The following is a 19,493-nucleotide window of genomic DNA, read 5'->3' on the forward strand; positions in this document are numbered from 1 at the left end:
GCAATATGGTATAGATTTTTTACATTTAAATTGAGAAGAATTTGTTTGCATAACGAATAGCTAAATAATTAAAGTAATTCATGAAATTATCAAGAAAAGTAAAATGTTATTGAATGGAGTACACACAGTATTCTATGAAACGCAGACACAACTTGCTGAAGAATACATATATCAAAAAACAGACCACTAAACAAATGCTGTCTCTTTTCTACTTGTCAGCTTGGTTATCACCCCCCCCATGGGCACAGACGGTCGATAGCTCATTTCGATATTACCCAGCTGTCAGGGTCCAGTGGTTCTGTACTGCTCTGACAGACACGCACACACACACACACATATATATATATATATATGTGTGGACACATTGAGCTTTTCTAATCTCACTTAGCGATTTGTGACCTATGTGAGCTACACTGCTCTAACGCAGTTCTGGGATTTGGTTGAGCATCCCATTAAGTGTGTGGATGGTTGTATCTGGTTGTTTGTGTGTAGCTGTACTGGCGTGTGTTGGCCAGTTTAGGCTTTGATGCGTATATTGTGCTATAATTGTAATTTGTCTCCAGTGCAAGTTATACAACAACACAAAACTGTCCAAAAAAACGTATCTTTAAAAAGTTTGTTACTTTTGAATTGCTGAATAAGTGAGTAACCTAAAAACTTCGATATACTTAGAATAGACAACAGACTTAGAATAAGCTTTACTTCCTAGATCTCCATTACTGAGCATCAGTAAGGGATCCAACCAGTTTGACAGCAGTCCCAAGTAGATTTTAAAAAAAAAAACAACTAGAAATAATGAATAAAGTGATCCACAGAGGAATGTGTGAGAGACATATTTCTTAAAATGTTCACTTTAGTCTGTGACAGAGCATGGAGAGAAACTCTGCTGCTTGATTGATTGCAATAAGAAGATAATTTCACCATTAAAGAGCCTGGAGGGAGAAGAGTCAACTTATTATTATTCTAGCATATAAATGAAGTTCCCTCATAGTTATTCTTATCATAATGTGGAGTGGAATGTGCCAGTAGTTCATTGAAGACTCACCCAGTGATCACTAACATGTCGCATCCTGCTACTTTGGAGGGAAAAAGCTGCAGTTTATAGTTTGGGGTTGAGGGGAAAAAGGGAGCTGTTCTGCCACTAACTAGCCTGCACACACATACATTTCATATACACACACATATTCAAATGAGGAGTGTTGCAGAGGGGTTTAGCTTTCATCTGTTGTGGGTTCAATTGAGGTGAAGCCAGACTGCAGTAACAAAGGGGTGCCTGAATTAAAGCAGGACAGCCATAAAATGGTGCTGAGTTTAAAGCCCTGCAAGAAGTGAGTCTTGCTACAGAGGGGAAGTTGGGCTTTTCTGCTCTACCTCATCTGTTTTTATCTGCTAAAAGCAAAAATATGTGCAGTCTGCCAGCTTCCCCTTCTCCGTCGACAGTGTTTCTATCTCTGGGTCTGTTTTTTTCTTTTTTTTATTCTTATTCTCTTGGTGTCAGGCTATTTTTTTCTCTCTCCTCCTGTGCTTTAACTCGCTATTTCAATTTTAATCTCCACCTATCTCCTCTTTCTCCTCAGCGAACTTATCCTGTACTGTCTTTTTCTCTTTCCCTCACATACACATTCCCTCACATTAACTTAATAGTGTAGCAGTGAAACCAAAGAGGACAAATAAGGTTCCTCGTCTCTCCCTTCTGTCTCTCTCCCCTGCCTTCTTCCTGACTGTTTGTAGCACCAAAGAGCTGAAACAACATTCAGATTGCCGGGTCCTTGATGCAGTACTCCGCCCTATATCATCTGCTCTCTCTCTTTCCCTCTGCACTGTTCAGCTTGTGCCTGAGTCCTTTATGGTGTTCAAAGATTTACACACTCATGCCACCCATAAGTGCATCAAGTTCCCTCACTCATGCAAATACACAGAAAACAGATTGAAACCTGCTGTTCTGATTTCATGGTTTGTTTTGTGGTGTCAAAGGCTGAAGTGCAGTGGATTTGACTCTCTAAATGGTGACTTTTCTTAATCTTTTTGTCTCAATTTCTCTTCATACTACACTCTTCTTTGTGTGTACTTCCTCCCACAGCAAGACTCAAAATCTTTATCATTCAACTGAGGGATTTTACCTGTAGATTGTTATCCTTTTCCCCTTCTTATCATGATTTACTCACTGCCTACACATTAGACTCTAGACAGAACAATTTTTTCTAATGTGGTGTAGGAAAAAAAATTGATATAGCAATATATAAGAACACTGCTTTATTACATTATTGTTAAGTTGTGTGTTTTGTCTTATGACGAGTGACGAGTTTCCTTTTGGACTTGTCAAGCAGTTTAATGTTTGTTTAAGACTGCTCTGCATTTAGTCATTAAATACACAGAAAGTCCTCCCAAGGCTGATCTAAGCACATCACTGAAGTGTGTGTGATGTTCTCTGCTGACTTGCTGGCAGTGTTGAACATACTCTGGTGCATACACACAGATGTTCTCCCTCTCTTTTTCTGTGTGCATGTGTGAGTGTGTTTGTCTTGCTAACGAATAAAAAAAAGAGTAGTACTAAAAAATAGTTAGTAAGGCAGCTCTATGAGCTACTCTGGTAGCTTAGCTTAGCTAGTAAGCTATCATTACCAAAATCTCTATCAAAAATGGTTCTTGTGTATAAAGTGCACAAATGTACTCAGTGGAAGTGATGGTTAAGTGCAAGAATATAATATTCATGAAAACTATTTGATTGCAGCACCTAATCACTCTTAGACTGAAGTCTCTTTTAAGTAATTCACATTTAATGTTTTTCCATTTGGTTTGAATGCTTTTCCAATACATTTTCACAATAACCTGGATTTATAACGATGTTGACATTTGGGTAAAATCACAGATGCTTAGGGCCACCCTTAGATAAACTGGCTTTGTTTAACACTGCTACCAGGAGCAATCCAAGAGTTCAGAGGGACAGCAACTGATGGCAGGGAGCTGCTTCCACCCTGGGTCTTAGTGCCCTCTAGTCAGTCACCTTAATTCAACTAATGGATAGGCCAGCTGTGTGTTTGACGGCCATGTTCCAAACTCTCTCTCTCTTCATGCTGAGCAGATGGATTTTGGCGGGTGTGTTTGTTTGTGGTTGCACTGTGAATGGAGATAATTTAGCAGCGTGTGCGCCTGAGTGTGCATACAGACATGCATGTGTGTTTGTATATGTGCATGTGTTTCTTGATGAGTCATTAAATGGGTGCAGTGTGATTAAATTACCCCACACCAGCGCAGCGATTCAGTCATCCCCATCTGTTTAACAAGGCAGTACTCCTCTGAGACTCTCGCTCTGTCTCTCTGTGGACCAGATTTACGTTCATGAAAGCACAGGGCAAATTTGCAGTGCGCCTTTTCATTCAATTTGTGCTCACAATCTGTGTATAATTAGTGCCAGATGCACTAATGTAGCAGGGTGGAAAATAGAATTGGTCACTCCAATATTAATAAAATATATATTGAAAGTAGACAAAGGGCGGTGGGGTGTGCCATGCGTGCAGAGTGCATGCAGACTTATAATGCTAAGTCAGGACAATACCAGCAACGCAGACTTGCTCATGTAGACCCTTTATTCAGTCATGGACCTGGTGCCATCTTACCACACTAAGGCAACAGCTCATTACGAAATCAGTAAAGAAAAACAGTAAAGAAATGACAACGTAGTGGTGCTGCACAGAAATACTCAGGAAATAGTTCAGTTGTATGATGGAAGTAATATTTTATTATTTTAGAAAAAATCCCCCTCATTTGGCTCCTTCAAGAGGAATGTCATATTGTTCACACAGCGTCATGTCTTGTCTAAGTGCTCATTAGCAGAGTAGGTGTTCGCCTACACAGGGCTTGAACCAGGTCTTTCTATTTGAATGATGGTCTAAACATTTACTATGCCACCCTGCTGCCAAAAGGTAAACAGAGGAGGAGAGCTGTTAGGTAGCTGGTATTACACACAACAGGAAGCATAGTGATTCATGATGTTCACTGTGGTATGAAAATATGAATCTAGATATGAAAAGCCTCCTGAACTACCTGTCAGGGCCATCAACACAGGCGGTCTGGTTCAGAATCCATAAGCCTGTTTGATTTCTCAACCACATTTGTTTTTTTAAATGAAAGAGCAGAGTGAACTTTCCCAAGGAAGGGAATAAAATCAACAGAATTTGCAAGCAATGCCAAAATCAGCATGACAAGCATACTGTGCAAATGCATATTGAATATACAGCAATTAAACACTGCTGGACCAGCAGCAGCTACTCGTCATGACTCATTTAAGCACACTGGCAGAATCTTCCCCACAATAAATACTTTAAGTGATTAGTTTAGTTAACTGCATATTTCCTGCAAACGAAGTAGCCTTATCTGAGCCATCATGAATATTTCAACCAATGCTAAACACATGACTCCCTGCTGCTAACAGGTGCTTTGGCAACAAGTGTCATTGTCAGGTTCTTGTGGGGTTCATTCAAACCCACGAGAGGACCAACAGGAGCATATTGTAAGACATTATCAGGCTATTGTCAGACATGGAAAACAAGCACACCTGCGTGATTAAGTGACAGCTGAGGAATATTTATAGTGTGTGTGTTTTTGTATGTGTGCAACAGAGGGGTAATACACAAGTATTTGTGTCAGCTCTGTATAATTCACACACGTTGATATAATTAGGGGAGCAACAACAACATCAGCCATCATTTAATGGAGCCCGTCCTGTGCCAGTGCTCATGTGTATCTATTTGTGTGTCTGCATTTTAATATGCCGTACACGCTATGTGACTGCTTGCTTGCTGTCTGTGTTTGATACCTGCGCATATCTGCAGTGTTTGTGCTCCTGAGCTTCTATGTTTGTAAGAACCAGTTTGAGTTTTAGACATTTAGAGGACAGAATAAATGAAATACAAGGAAATTAGCGTGTTTACGTGTGTGAATGTGAATTTGTGTGCATTTGTATGTGTACTCGTTTGGACTCTTACCAGCCTCTCTCATTCTGACTCACACTGTGTTCACTAATGAACTGACCTCCATTCCTTATAACACAGTAAGGGTGATAATGACTTAGACCACACACTGTGCATGTGTGTGTGAGTGTGTGTGTGTGTTTTGTGTGTGCTGTACTTGCCATTACTGGAATTGCTGTGGTAATAAATTGATTATTGAGCAACATTTCATCAGTCTGTAGTTAAATTTCTGGTCACTAATTCATTTTTTGGCACATACAGAAGGTGTAAAAGTGCTTATGTAATTGCAGTGTCTGTGTTTGTGTGTGTGTGTAATAATAGGTTAGTTATTGATTATTAGCTATGTTCATGCTATTTGTATGTGTTTGAAAATGACAGGCATTGATCTTCTGCGTTGGTGTGTGTGTGTGTACACAGAGGTTTTTATTTATATTGACCAGTGCTGGAGAGAGTGATTGTGTCTATATACTGTATGCTCATGTGTGAGTGTGTGTGTGTGTGTTTTAAACCTTACAGTCAGTTGCTGATTGTAAGTTTTATATTTTACAATTTCTCATTCATCCTCTCTCTCTGACGCAAGCAGCAATGACTAGAATAGTCTACGTCTGCTCTTTAATTCTTTTATCTCTCTTTTATCTCTTGATCTCTGTCCCTGTCTTTTTTCCTGCCTTTCCATCTCTTTGATTGTCTTCCTCTTTTCCCTTCTTCCCATCTCTCCTTTCACATGCACACATCTGACTTTCCTTTTAAAAGCATCTGGAGGTTTTGGTTGTATACCAAAACAGAGGGCACCACTCTTTGCATAACAATAATCAACAAAAGCTATTCATTATAATTAGATGGTTGGCTCCTAAATTTGTTGTCCGTTATCTGTGGGTCTTATAAAGCTTTGTTTGTTGATATGTCCTCTTAACAAATCATTATTCAGAAGAAAAGGTCTGAATTATAATCAGTGAGACACAACGTGGACCACAACATTAGAGCAGATTCTTACATTTTACACTGACTTTGTGTGTCTTTCCTGTAGTGCACAGTGTAGTTTAGTGTGTATGATATATGTTGTGAGGAATGTGTGTATAAGCTGAAGGAAAAGGTCTGAGTGTAGACAGTCTGTCAGGCGATTCACTGTGCTCTGTATCCTGTGTGTGTGTGTGTGTGTGTGTGTGTGTGTGTGTGTGTGTGTGTGTGTGTGTGTGTGTGTGTACTGATTTATGCTGTTGTCACTGCAAAACTGTGCATGATGGGAAAGCTGAGCATTCACATCTGACACACTGAATCACCTGTCACATCACGAGGCAACACATGCAATTACTTACACCTTTTCTCATTCACTGCCCCAAATACGTACTGCTGGTCTCATGTACAGTTGTAGGACTACTGTAACTGAACCTGTGTGTGTGACTAATTCCTGATCCCTGGTCCCTGATCCACACTCTGCCACTGCAGTCCTGTCTTTTCATCCTCCCACCTCTCTCTCAGTCCCTTCCTCCCTCTAGTGAATAATGAATGAGTGGTGAAAGCAGAGAGCTGTTTTCTCTCTCTCTGGATCACACACAACCATGCACACTCACTGTAGGGTCAAATCAGCCACATGCACGTTTACATTCTGACCATGATGGGAAACACTGTTATGTTTTTGTTTGTTTGTTTCTATGCACTTTTCTTTGCCTGCCCCCTTCTCCGTGTTAACCAATGTTGTGTGTGCATCTGTGTGTCTATGTACACACTGATTAATGTGTCCTGCATGTCCTTGATAATAACCATTAACGTCCTCCTTATACACACACACACACACACCTTGAGTTGTTTGAGAGTGAATGTGTGTTTGAAAGGGTGAATACAGTGAGATTAACAGGGATTAAAATGGAACTGCTGAGTCTAAACCAGTTATTTTTTTCTTCCCTCCGTCAAACTGTGTGTGTGTGTGTGTGTGTGTGTGTGTGTGCTGTGTGCCTCACTTTTCCTGTTTTTCCTCCTTCATGCAGAAAAAAACTGCATATGTGTAATTTTGTATGTGTGTGTGTCTATATCAGCAACGTCTTAGATTACTCAGTGGGTCGATGCAGGTTGGGCCAGGAGCCCAGTGAGCATCAGGCTGTTCCTATTTTAAGATGTGTGTCTGAAAACTTGAAAGGTCTGTAGTGTTGGCTGGAGTCTCAGGACAGCTTTCTGTTTTTCTTAATCACAGCCAACTAAAGCAGCCATTGCCATATAAACACTACACAGGGTTTCTGCTTGTCATATCTGTTGGGGAATTTCAAGAGGTGCAATGAAGACAGAGACAGCAGACAGCAATTTGACAAATTTACTGTGTTAAAGTAGGATTGTGAGGGAATGTTATAATCTTTACATCACATTTAAAACTCACATTCATTAACACATTTATTGCATTAGATTGGTGGTTTATAGTTTCAATAAGCAGGTCTGAGTGGAAAAGCAGCATTAACCAGGCAGCAATATATGGTTTAGGTCATGGAAGTGCCTTAAATTATTAGGGAATATCATGGTAGAGTCTGCAAAAGTAATTGAATATTTAATTGGACCAATATTAAAAAAAACATAAATTAAAAGTTTGATCTATATCCAACTTTGATCAATTTCCATAAGGACATTGGGTCACTACAGCAGAAATTGTCACAAGATTAAAACAGTACATTAAAAACTAGTACATTATATGCATGGAAACAGTACGGCTGTCACTTCAGCACAAAATCAAGTTTGAACAAACGGGAAGTAACAGAATTTGATAAAATTACAATCTATGTAGCCTAATCCTAAACTATGTTATAGAACTGACATTTTTTCCCACGTTCGAATAGTAGTTTGAGTTACAAATATAAAGTGACAGCCCGAGAAAACATAATAAAATGTACTTACACATACACAATAGAAGAAAAGAAGATACAATTTTTGTTATGAAAACATTTGCAGCCAACAATTTCCTCACGTTAAGAAGCCTCTACTGATGTGTCTGCTTTCAGATGTAACAGTCTTGACTGATAAGTTGAGATGACTAAATATGACCTATAACGATGTACCTACAGGAATTAAAATAATTATACAGACAAAGTTGTCAGTAATGTTTTAACATGATAAAGTACGTATTTGTAGGCACTCCCACCAGCCTCATTTGAAGTTGGGGAAGGGTGAAATAATTTTAACACGCACAAATACACACAAGTGAATGTTACCTCCATCTCTTCTTCAATCCCTTCGTTACAGCCTCACAGGAGCATGCTGGGAGTGGCTGCAGACACTGTATATACAGCTGACCTTTCTCACTTATCTAGAGCTATATTAGTTTATTTAGGTCTCCACACAGTAGGGAATAATCTATCAGTACACAACACTATGTTGAAAATGTGAAGACCCACTTCCATAGAGTAATGAGACACTGTTACAGAACAGCTATCTATAGCGAAACACTGTACAGGGCAATAGTTGACTCCAGCTGGCTTACAAAATGTGTGTTCTCCCGATCTAGAACTTCCAGGCCCTGCCAAGACAGCCACTTCAAATTACCAAGAAGCAGTACATCCATGGTAAGGTGCACACACACTCATTAACACACACACACACACACACACACACACACACACACACACACACACACACACACACACACACACACACACACACACACACACAGAAACAACCCTCCCACACGTTCTAGAGAATGAGACAGTGATAAATGTCAAGGTGTGTGTGTGAGGGATGAGGGAGACATCTCTCAGGGCGTACAAAAACTGATGAGCAGGGAGCTTGTAATGAGGGTTTATGAGGATGATAAAAGTCTGCAGCAGCAAAGGGATGGTCACTAAAAAGTGTCAAAAAGTGTCTCCTCCATATTTGTGTTTGTACTGTGGCTTCTGATTTATAGTTTGTTTATTTTGCTGCATCCGTTTGATTTTAGGATGATAATAGTTAAAATTGCACAGTAAGCCACGTATAGTTATAACATCAGTTTTAATTGACATAATATAATATTTTACATTTGGCCTATTCAGCCCTACATGGATATGCAAGATCAAAAAATTCAACATTTTCCTTTTTACCAATTTTGCCTTGCCACCTAAACATTTTCAGACGTGAAGATTGCACTGAACGATGGATTAAAAGAGATTAAGTGAGACATTGTGTTAGAACTGGTTGTTTCCCTCTTCCGCTGGTATACACTTATGCCGATTTGATGAGGACAGAAAAAGATGGTGGACGGCAGTAAATGGGAAGATTCATTGTGAGAAGGTCCCTTGTATTGTGTGTACCCTGTTACAGAGCCGGCTGAAACATCTGAGAAAATGAACAGCTGTGCTTAATTGATCATGTATGCAACATCAAGCACCAAGCCCGTCTTTCACCTGCACTGTAGTGTCTCTGTTTACCTTCATGAGAAGAATCTTTTCTCCAACACAGCTTGGGAAAAACATTATCCATATGGACACAAGCATCAACCTGGCAATCTTAGATTTGATTATTTTCCCATCACTCCTCTGTTCTCACCACCCATCTTCTTTTCATCCCCTCTCCTTTGGAAGAAGTTTAGAAGTTTTAATTACCTCGTCTTGCCCTACTTGCACACAGTCATCATTTGATAAAAACTGCCACACTGACACTTTGGGAAAACAGCCTGACTCTTCATTTTGTCGGACAGTTGCTTGAGAGCTCCACAGCAATTATATTATAACAAAATTTTTATTCATGACAGGACTTGGCTAAAATAACATGCCCGGCCTTGACCACACTCTGTTTTCTTTATAATTAGTGAGCTGTTCAGAGACAGGCCCTGAGCTAGATGTCAACACTGCTCTACATTTCCTTTAAATGAAATTTGAAATTGTAGTAATATAAAATATCTAAAATACATTATTTCTTAAAGCCTATATTGATTTACATTGACATATTGCCTATTTCACCTGCATTCTTTGTTGAAGGAAGATTAATTGCCTGATAGAGACATTTATTTTCAGTAGAATAACATTTCTAGATAGATCGCTGGAGTGAACATTAGATTTTCATTTATCCGAACTCTTGGTCCATCCGATTATGATGTCATGGGTTTGTGGCTGTCATTGCACAGGCACCACTTGACAAATGATCAGCTTCTTAATTAAGAAAGCTTGGTCATGGTTTTGTGAGGTCATCACTTATCTGGAGGGCTTCAGTTTAATTATATGTCTGCTCCAGGGGTACCAGATTAGCTAGCTGTCAGTGTGACCCGAAACGACAAAAACAAAATTCCTCTATTTGCAGATGAATTTTAAAAAACAAAAAAAAAAAACAAGTCTATCCATCTGTTGGCAGGACAGACTCTGCTGTCAGTCACAGCTTTATAGCTCTATTTCTGTCCCTTGCTCTCTGTGTTTCTATCTTCCTCTCTCTCTCTTTCTCTGTTTGAGTGATTCATAGGCGCTAACATCATCACCTCTGCTCCTCACTCACTCAGATTCCCAAAGCTCCTTGTTGTCAAATCCTCTTCCTCTCTCTGTTCCTGCTACATCCCTCATATCATCCCTTCTTTCTCTCCATCAGTATCCCTCCTTCGTTTCTCTCTGTCATCCCCATATCAGTTAGCGCTTTGAATCTTGAGGTGAGAGGTGAGGCCCTAATTAAAACTGATGACAGTGCCTCCGTTTGTGTGTGCGTGTGTGTATGTGTGTATGTGTGAGAAAGAGCGAGGCCACATTTTCAGTGTCAGCACGTGTGTGTTTGTGTGTGTGCATGTGCTGCTGTAGAGGTATTTTCATCATGCCGACGTGGGATGTGATGGTTACCCATCATTTCTCCTGCACTAAGGTCAGCACTTCAGTCCAGCTCTTCATAGCAGAGAGTGCAATGATAGACTGATACTGATTGGATTCTGATTTGCCTCTAAATGGGGCGTTGTGGCTTCATAACTTAACTCCTCATTAAGTCAGATGTCAGTGTTAGCTCTCTTTATTGCTCCTCATAAGTCCCCAGCCGCTCACTGTCTGTGTTCCTCTGATCTTCTCTGTGTGGTTCTCTGGCAAGCACACAAGTACGCACACAGGATATTATAACAAAATTACTGTGTTATGCTCTATGTCTGGTCAATAAATTTGTTTTGAAATGTGCTGTGAAAGGCGTTCATACTTGGTGAGATGCTCTGCTTATTTATGCAAGGTCAATTTAATTAAAATTCTGTCTTGCATGGCCCCTAACCAGCATTTCTAATAACAGAATTGGGAAGTGATAGAGCTCGACATAATTACAAAGGCATTTGTGATAAGCTAAGTGTGTGTGTGGTTTCCAGTGTATTGTAACACATGGCACCAAGTTGTTTTAGTTATGTATATATTTTTTAAGCCAAGAGAATAACTGTTTTTTACCTTATGTAACTTTTGTTAAATCTGTTAACTTTAATTTTGTAATAGTGATAAGAACATAAAGTATATACATAAAAACTAAATGACAAAAGAAAATGCTGTTAATATACTATCATAAAATAATTAATGGTATGTGGGGTTTTCTTAAATTTTATTCTTTTTGGCCTCATTCAAATTGTGTAAATGAGTGCACACTGAAAACACTTCTGTTGCTGGAAAACAGGCTTTGGTTTTCTTTTACCAAACAAAATATTCGTAATCTAAACTTGCAAACATTTAAAGTAGCATGCACTTTGCAGCGAGGGATGATTTGCTGAGGCGTTCCTCAGGGGTCTGTGTTTGGTCCCCACAGGAAAGGAGAAGGAGGTGGTCACTGTTCATCCTCGGGCAATGTTCATTCCTCAGGATGGTTGGACTTTTCTCGCTGCAGGTAGGACAATAAATAATGTAAAATCAGAATGTTTTGGGTGTTTTATACAGCACTGTTTTTTTTTCCTGTCACCCCATACAAAGTAATGAGGCTCAGATTGTCTGTGTATTTCCCTTAGCAGAAATGTTTTGATTGTTTTGGGACATTTTATTATATATTTTTGCAGATCTGTCTTTTAGAGAAGGTCTATTGGGTATTTTGGGAGTCAACTGCATCCTTTGAGCATATATATTGTTTGACTGAAAATGTTTTTAGTGTTTAAAACAGTAACTTCTTAAACAAGTAAAGGTCATACTCAGACTTTAATCACTGCACATGTTTTGAGACAAATTAATTTTATTCTTGATTCAGCAGCAATTAGCTGCTCAGGCATGTCATTGCATTCACTGTTGACCCAGCCACTATCTAAACCTAAGGGAGCAGAAAAGTTCCTGAACTGTAGTTACAGCAACATCAATTCTGCTTTTATAGTTCAGCCTTGTGGAAAAAGTGCGTGAGCATCTGTTTTGACAGCAGTCCATATCAAAATTGGATATGTGAGTCCGACAAAAGGCTAATTTAACAAGTCTCGAGTTTTGCTCCTATTGTGTTTTTGTACTTGCTTGTGCAGTCTCAAATCAGCATAAATGTTTTCCCTCGGCTAGATCTGTCTTTTCAAGTTTGTAACTTAAAAAACCCTCTTACGCTGACACAACCTCAGCTGGCATCATAAGGTCACTTCAGGGTGTAGCGCTGGTCCATGCTGTGCAGACTGAGGGGAGAGCTGGAACACTGTCAGCCTGAGAGAGCTTTTGTGGGGAACGCCGGGTGTCTGCTGGCCCTGACAGTGTGTCGCGCACTTATATAACGAGACAGATAAACCAGGGTTAGCAGGAGGACAGCAGCAGGAGCGAGGATCCCACATATACACACACCATGGCAGGGATTCACAAACACACAGACCAGCACATGCCCACACTCACACACAGGCCAGGTTGCCATGGAAACAACCCCTCCTAGGGAGCCCTCACCCAGTCACCCCCTTTATGTCCTCCGATGTCCTTCCCAAACTGGAACAACTGCTGTATGTGTGTGTGTGTTTCAACTACTACCACTTTCCAGTGTCCCTAGAAAAAGTTCAACTAAGAGGCACATCAAAAGGTATTATGTGTCTAAATGTTGTTTTCCTGTCTGTGAAAGCATTGTGTGTGAGTGTGTGTGTGTGTGTGTGCATGTGTGTGCGTGTGCATGGGTATGACGCAGATTTTTTGTTGTGTTTATTCATCGATCCCACCCATAGAAGAATCCAAATCATGGATTAGTAAAAAATGCATGGCTATCACGGCTGTTTTACCAAAGATAAAGCAAACTATTGTTTATAGTACGTTTTGAACATCCTCCCTATCCTCAAGCAACCTGTGTGTGCCTGATGTGTGTGCGTGTGTGTGTGTGTGTGTGTGTGCGCGTGTGTGTGTCTGTGTGTGTGTGTTTGTTTATATTTGCAATTGTCAACTCAGTTATTTTCTATTGGGAGATGTCTGCTGGTGTGTGGGGGCTGGAGCTGAGAGAGGAAAATAAAGGCTAGCCAAAATGAGAACAAAGACAGGCCTAATTCCCTCATCAACCCTGTTAGATTTAGTTCCGCTTTTCAATATTGTTTATTTTTCAACCCCTAGCCCATAATAGAAAAAGATAAGTTTGGGAAAACACATCTTTGTGTAAGGACCAACATGTGTTGTGTCAGTGGTGTGGTTATTAAAACAACAAGGTTTTTATTGCAAAATAATACTACTACTGTTCAAAAGTGCTACTTAACAAATATCACCTAGCATTTTACAAACACAGATGATTTGACCATATAACATGATGATAATGTTAGCTCAAGGTGAAGGTAACCCAAAACGTTAACAGCAGCTGCATAACATGCTTTGTTATCATGATAGCTGCCATTTTGGAAGGTTTCATGATGCAGCAACATGCGTCAGCCTGCTGATCTTCATCAGAACAAGGTATTCGCACACAATACTGTACACAGGTTCATGTAGGATTTCCTGTGTGGATATGTTTGATAAATAGCCCACTCATTTCATCTACCGCCAGTAATCACAATTTTCAGGGTCAGGTGTATGTTATCACACTAATACAATAAACAAAACTATGAAAAATATACTATGTACCTGTATATAATAGTATCAAAAAGTAAACCTGACTCATCTAAGATATGTTTTCACAGTTTTGTTCCTGCATATTACTTAAAGCAGCTATAATTGATATTTTATAATAACAATGCATCAAATGACTATGTGAAGAAGACAATGTGACAATGTGAAAGGTGTCACACGTAGTGTTGAACCTCCAGAGAATTAACACCTGAATCTGCAGCTCCTCTCGGCTATACGGAGCTTTATAGCGAGTTTCAGCTCATTGTTTAGCTGTCCGGTTCGCAACTTTACTGTTTTGGGTCACTCTCACCGCTCTCATAGCGTCATTTTCAGCCCCAGCAGGAAGCTGTTTTCACTACCTGCTCAGCACCAAATGGCAGACAAAGTTAGCGACTAACTGGTGAACATTTTGACGTTTCCCTCAAGAGTTGGTAGTGACCAAAAACAGTGTGAATATTGGACTTGCATTCATTAGGTGGCCAGAAACATGACTCCAAATGATGATAATGTTGCGCCGTAACTGCTGGATGTGTAAATAGGCAGCAGTAAGCTAGCTTGTTTGTTAACAAGTTCACCTTAAAAGGTGATGATATGTCAATGTTGTTTTCACAACTTGTTTCTGCTTCCCTCATGTGTCCAAAAAAATCAGTCATTGCAGGTTTAATGATTGGTGGAAAAATGTATAAAGTATTTACTACTGACATGGACAAAATAGGGTCCGATCTGTTCATTCATCAAAGTAGGAGGTTTATTATTTATTATGGAGGTTTTAGGACTTTCCTTCACAGTGACCTTTCACAGTTGGAATAAATCCTGGGTTCAGTTGGGATTTTAGTCTAGTCCCTCCTCTAGTCCTCCTGGTTTTATGTATGAAGTACAGGGTACATATGGTATACATTTCACCTATTAGACTTAAACTTTTAAAATCCAGTCCAGCCTATATCCCTAGATGACCTTGGCCTGTATGCTGCATTTCAATCTTCCTGGAAACCTCTCTAGACCCGCCACAACCCACAGGACATTTCATATTCTCAATGTGCAGGTTTTAGTTGAGCTCTAAGGCTTTTATCCATAACCTTTATACTCCATACTGTACTGCAAAGCATCACTGAGGGCTGTTCAGGCTACTGTGGGTGGTGGCATAAAAGATGTATGAGGCATGGCTTAGTCCCCTCAGTATCTTAGTATGGTGTTCAAGGAAATGGAGGAGCTAGTACCACGAGACGTTTCGGCCAAACATATGCTAATCAGGTACTTAACAGTGATGAGGGAGGTGCAGCCAGAAAACAATAGGACTGATTACTGATTACTGGGCCATCATGGAAACAATTAGGTCAGTTTCAAGTGAAACTAGCTAATCAACAGATACTCAGGTAGACTCCTTCCTGAGGGCAGGGCTTAAGTAACACAGAGTAGCTGAAATTTCTGAGTTCCCGGTCCATTTTTCACAATTGAGAATGACTTCCTGATGGGAGCCGAAACATCTTGATTCTGAAAACAGTGTCCAGATGACTACGACTGAAACCTTTTCTACTCAGTGGTATAATTTCAGTTTAAGGTAATATATGACACTAATCAAGTTTCAAAGGTTAATCTATAGAGAAGCCTACTGTAGGTCAGAGTTATTCCTGTATGGATCAATACAAGGATTCTTGATTGTGGTATTTTGGGCCACACACACACACACACACACACACACACACACAGATCCTGGTCAGCAATATGTTTCTGAAGCTGCCGGCAATGCTTGGACGAAATGTGATCTGACTCATAAAACATTGATGGGAGCATATCTTTAGAAACTCCCTTCCTCACCTCATCACAACCAAAATCAGACGTCTCTTTTCCTCCATTGCTCACCTCACCGTCACGCTTCCACCCTGCTTTTCTTTTCATTATCCATCCCACTGGATTTCTCTCCCTTTCCTCATCACTTTCATCTTTTTCCTCTGCAATCTATGGCTGGCCTGGGTTAAACGGTAAATGGTGTCCGTTTTAACCTACATTGTGAACTGAACAGTCAAGGAATTTTCTTCTCCTTTTCAGTAGGGTTGAATGAAATGACCTGAAATCTGTATCAAACTAAATTGTCAGATTTATCTCAATTACTATAAATCCTTCATCATTCTTTCTCTTCCCACGTTAGCAGAAACCTATTACAGCTGGTTGCTTCATCCAAAAAATCTCTCAAATTTCCCAGCTTCCATTTTGAGTCCTTTTCCCTGCATTTGGTCAGGTTTAATTTGATTTTGAAGCAGCCGAGTAGTGGAGGAGATGTGTCTGGGTGAAATGGCTGTAATGGAATGTACTGCAGTTGCTTTGTGGGTCTGGATATAAGTGTGTGTCTGTGTTTCAATGTGTGAACTTGTGTGTGTGTGAGACTATGTCTTGAGAGATGTTTAAGTTTAGATCTGCCAAGCTGACACAAGAGCTGTAGACCTGTCAGTACAGGACATGTTGCCCTAACACGCTGTCACCTGCCACAAAGAGGTGTGTGTGTGTGTGTGTGTGTGTGTGTGTGTGTGTGTGTGGGTATGTGTGTGTGTGTTCTCTCTCTATGTGTCTGTCCATATTTCTGTTTACAGAGCTGTGTGTTTGTGTGCATCTGTAAATGCAGGTGTATTATAGTGTGAGGTCAGGTGAGTTTCTGTCTGCCTTTTTTTATTTTTTTTGTGAAGATGTTTGTCTGTGTGTCTGTTACATTTATTGCCTCTGGTTTTCTCTCTGCTTATGTAAGACAAATTTCTCAGACCATTTGGCCTCCGAAGCCTTTTTAGGCTATCAAAGTGTTTTGGATTCTGTCCTGCAATTACCTTATTCCTGTCCTATCTCCAAATTGACCTCTACTGTTTTAACTCTTTAACAAAAGATGCATCAATTTTGGTTTAGACAATATTTGATAATGAATAAACTTGATGAATTAATTGATCCCTTTTAAATAATATGAAAGCTTTAAATAAACAGATTAATAATTTGTTAAAAACATATGATCTCCCATAATTTGCTTGCTTTTACATGATGAATGGCAATTTGATTTCTTTATTTATTCCCCAGAAAAAGTGTTAATGACAAGCATGAACAACATGTACATTAGAAATGCATCCTATACATGTAATTGTTAACTATGCTAATAGTTGCAGTACCTAAACACACTCCTAATCTAATCTGTAGTTTATTAGTCATGTGTACTTTCAAGTACAGTGTGGAGAGCAGAGCAAACAGCATCACTATAACACAGCCTGTGACAGGGGATATTGCCAAATCAAAATAAATGCCCTCATAATTTTGGTGAAGCATACACCAAATGACCTGTTGTGTTGTGAAATATAGGAATTTAAAGTTCTTGTTAAATAAACAAAAACTTTTAGTGAACTGTTCTTTGAGGCATAGCCAGTAGGTGCTATATTTACATTCACACAATCCTCAGGCCACTGTGAATAGTCACAACAGGCTTTAATAACAACATTTATCTGCTTCCAGGTAACGTGACTTTTCCTTAATAACCCAGCTTTACATGGATTTATGTGATAGCAGCGTTAGCTTACTGTGAGATGGATATAGCACATTAGAACCAAATCATAGCAATTTCAACATCAGAATTTAAATAAATCTGAACATTTTGTTAGCTCACATTGTTGCATTCACAGAATATCCTGTTCCAAGATGTATTATAGAGAATTAAGCGGGGAAGATGAAGATGTAATTGCAACGTGCATCACCATGTTGTCATGTCAAAGAAACACAGGGTCAAACATTTACATTTGAAAGCACTAGATTTAATCAGTTTAGTCATGTGTTTACAAAATGCTTACAATGATTATGACATTGCTAAAGATAATCAGACCTAGATATACTTTCCAATTCATTTTCTATTATAAGCAAGTAAACCAAGAAGGGGTTAAAAAAAAACTGGGGGGAAAAACCAACAAAACTTACTAAGTAACTTTATGCAAATAACAGTGGACTTTTTCAGATAGAGACATAATTAAAGTTAAATACTTTCATGGTAAAACTGACTGTTTTGTGTGTATTGTGTCTCATGTTTTCTATCATATGTCTCTGATGATCATAATAACGGATACTGATGTTGATAATGATTACAGTACAGCAGGAATGATGATGTAGCTTGGTAACGCTTTGAGTACGTGTATACAAAATACAAGTGTTTTTTGTGTAGCTGCTGTATGTGAGTCTTTGACCACTTGGGAAAATTGTCAGGTTTTCTATCCAGCTTAGGTACAATCCAGTTTTATAGCCCAAAACTGTCCAGTCATTAAAAACATCAATAGTGAACGTCATGCTTTTTGGTGACAGAGTGAAAAAAGGGGCCGTTTCACTATTTTGCACTGCCATCAATAGTTAAACAGTGAGAAACACGTAGGAGGCAGAGACACCAATTTCTCCACAGATGGTGACCTTTCTTTCTGTACTGGAAGCTCTTGCTCTTTTGCTCTTACTGTCTCTATTTACTGTTCCTCTCTTCACCTTCATGTATGCCTGAATGCAACTACCGTATTTCACACCCACTCTCTGTAGGTTATTAAAAGTTATCCTGGGAAATGTTGGAAGTCACTAAATAAAGTGAAGTGATGGCAGGTTGAGAAAACAGCGAGTGCAACAAAATTGTAGTTGCAACACTTCAGCACAAATAACACCTTCCATGCACCAAATGTCTCAGACGAATTATAGTGTTTGTGTTTTAACAGTGTGCGAGTATTTAAGGGTATAATACAGTATTCTTTGAACTTCTTAAACACATACACATACTATACATATGTATTTGCTTGATCCAATGCATCATTAGTTAGATCTTGCTCAAACCTACCTATACTGTACTGTATATCTCTATTCTTACATATATATTTATTATAATTGAAAGAAATAGAGTAGTAATCCGCCAACCAGCTCACTGATAAACACGTTATATCTCGTTTGTTAGTCCGCACATAAAACAAAGTGTAAAAATGACAAGTTGTGGTTTTACGGGGGTCATGTGTTGGACTATTTCCTGGGTGCAGTAACTTCCTGGACAGGTGCTGGTTGATGGATTTTGTCACCTCTGTTATCTGTTTCCCTCTTCGTGCTAAGCTAAGCTAACAGGCTGCTGGCTTTAGCTACATATTTACCATACAGTCGTAAGAGTGATATCAATCTTCTCATCTAATTCCCGGCAAGAAAGCTAATAAGCCTCTTTTCCAAAATGTCAGTGTTGTGATTGGATTGTGAAATTGGAGTAATGTGTCATTAAGGTGTGTGTGTGTGTGTGTGTGTGTGTGTGTGTGTGTGTGTGTGTGTGTGTACCTGTCAGACTTCTGCCAGGTGGAGCTGCGTCTGCTGGCTCACCTCTCCTCTGACCCTGAGCTGCTCCGCATTTTCACCCACCCACAGGCGGACGTCTTTACCATGTTGGCCTCTCAGTGGTAGGTCTCTCACGCAGTCACACACACACACACACACACAAGTTCTCCCCTGATCTCCTTGCCAAGGTGAGTGTTGATGCTCCACAGGGTTGCTCCTTCCTTCTCTCTCTCTCCTAGTTGTCCCCCCAGACTGTCGGCTCCTTCACTTTAAACGCTAATAACCTTGTTGCCATGACAACCATGCCAAC

The 19,493-nt window shown here is 39.6% G+C and overlaps 1 protein-coding gene across 1 annotated transcript in view; it reads left to right on the forward strand.

The window, feature by feature from the left end:
- Positions 1-11,735: 11,735 nt before the first annotated feature.
- Positions 11,736-19,493, forward strand: part of LOC122870019 (DNA polymerase nu-like) — a 32,343-nt gene continuing 24,585 nt past the window's right edge. Inside the window, exons 1-2 of the mRNA XM_044183593.1 lie at positions 11,736-11,744; positions 19,194-19,305. The gene's annotated coding sequence lies outside the window, so the exon portion shown is untranslated. The remainder of the gene's footprint in view (positions 11,745-19,193; positions 19,306-19,493) is intronic.

The sequence above is a fragment of the Siniperca chuatsi genome, linkage group LG22 (assembly GCF_020085105.1).
Source record: "Siniperca chuatsi isolate FFG_IHB_CAS linkage group LG22, ASM2008510v1, whole genome shotgun sequence".
Lineage (NCBI taxonomy): Eukaryota > Metazoa > Chordata > Actinopteri > Centrarchiformes > Sinipercidae > Siniperca > Siniperca chuatsi.